Below are 2,307 nucleotides of genomic sequence, written 5' to 3'. Positions count from 1 at the left end.
TATAAAAGATATGTTGTCGTACCATGTAACACTATTGAATGTGAATTATAAATTTTATTTTATTTTATTTCTCAATTATTTTATATAATGACAGACAAATGTTTTTTTTTACTATATTTTTGTGTTTATCTTAAAAAAACATTTTATCTACACTTAATTTATTCAATTAGGCTGGTTTCATAATTAAAAAAAAAAATAATGTTTTTCTAATTTAGTATCTTATTAATTATTATATATATTTATATGTTTAATGTAATTTTCGAAACTAATGGTTCAGACCAAGTTTCTAAATAATAATAAAAAAAAAATCTTATAAAAATTTAATGCATATATTTGCATATTTTGGTAAATAAAATACATATTTTACAATTTTTATATGCATACAAATCCTAGCCCTGCTTATAAGGAACTTTATATTTTCAAGTATTTTGACTTAGCCAAAAAAAATGTTATCGATAGATATTTCGACAAGTTATGCTGTACACAGACCAGTGCCGTAACTACCCTCCGTGGCGCCCTTGGCGAATTTTATTTTGGCGCTTATTTTTGTTTTATTTCATAGGTACCTATCTGTAATTTTTATATAAATATAATAATATTACATTTTTACGTGTTAATCAAAATACTGCCATATTTTTAAAATAATCGAATCTTAATACCAAGTTACAAATTTTTATTTAACTCAAAAGCGCCCCTTACATTACTGTGCCCTTGGCAATCGCCCATGTCGTCAACCTCTAGTTACGGCACTGACACAGACACAAAAACAAAAACAAAAAACAAACACTTCATTGTAAAATTAATACATTCATCACTTCGTTTAGAATCTAAAATTCAGTAGCTTTATTCAATATATTATTTTTTTATGATCCTATTACCTATATATACTTGATACCACAGCTAAAATAAAGTAGAAGTAGCCACTAGATTTAGTAGGTGGAAATGACTAAAAATGTCTGTTTACGCTAATGGATCTATCTAGCATATGTGGGTATAATTTTTTTTCATATTGCATTTTTTTAAATTTTATAGTGCATATTTTAAAGTATATTCACTTGTTTTTAATGCATACATGCATGCATATTTAAGACTTTTTTAGTGCATAAAATTCACCGCCCTGGTTATTTGTAACCGTACCGTGTGGACAATTAAAAATTATTGCGATAACTGACGAGTGTCGACAATATATTATAAACTCGATTTTTCTATAGTTTTATGTCTTACACAATTATATTATAAAAAACATAATAATTTATTCTGTGGTATTTGAAGGAAATGTATGGTAAGTTTTTGTGTCAACTAAGCTATCTATCTCTCTCTTTATAAATATATACATATATATAGGTATGTATGTAGGTATGTAGTATAGTGTATAGTCGTACAGTTATAATATGTATATATTCGTGAATAATATAATATGAATGATATTATGTGTCTTGAAACGATGAGATACCAGAAAAAAGCGTTTGTAAAATTGTTTTGATAAGGTAGCGTGTACGATCTTTACCATTTAAGACTCCGGAAAAACGTTTAGCGGTGGTTTTCATAACGTTTAATTCGGAGATCATATAAAAAAATTGAAAATCACTAATTGGCCGAAAATATACAAGTCTTTAATTTTGTATTGTAACATTTATATTAAATAATGAAACAGATGAAACCCGGCATTTAGAAAATATGCAATACATGATATATGATACGTTACGATAAGTGCGCGAGATATCGATTTGTGATATACCTACAATATACTTATTATGAGATCGGAATTTCATCCTCTGCAATCTGCGAAGGCAGATGCTAACAACATGACTACCTAGTGCCATTGAATAGAGACAGTCTCTTTTATATAATATATGGTATACATATTCGAGTCGGCATTCCGATATAACAAACAACTTGTTCGGTTCAATATGGGTCGATACATTGAACACCGATTGTGTTCCCTTATTATTCTCAAAATCGAACGTGTAACTAACAAAAAAAATAACAACCCATATAGTATTATTATCTATACGAAAATTCTTACAAAGCGTGGCTACGGTCGTATTTGTACAAAGATACGTCCATTATGTACTGTCACACACTACACCCTCGAATACTGTACGGACAAAAATATTTATAATATTTACCAATATTTTCTGAAGTACCTACCTACCTACATACAAAATTTTCTTATGACATTTTTGAGAATCATTTAGCATTAAACAGAGGAGACCACAAGGAGGTGTTTTCTGTTTAATTTTAATTTTCATATTGTACCAATTATATATAGTATGAAATTGATTTAATATTATACTGGTTTTAGTG

The sequence above is a fragment of the Aphis gossypii genome, unplaced genomic scaffold (assembly GCF_020184175.1).
Source record: "Aphis gossypii isolate Hap1 unplaced genomic scaffold, ASM2018417v2 Contig00275, whole genome shotgun sequence".
NCBI lineage: Eukaryota > Metazoa > Arthropoda > Insecta > Hemiptera > Aphididae > Aphis > Aphis gossypii.
The sequence above is the reverse complement of the archived record's forward strand: the minus strand, read 5'-3'. Positions refer to the sequence as shown.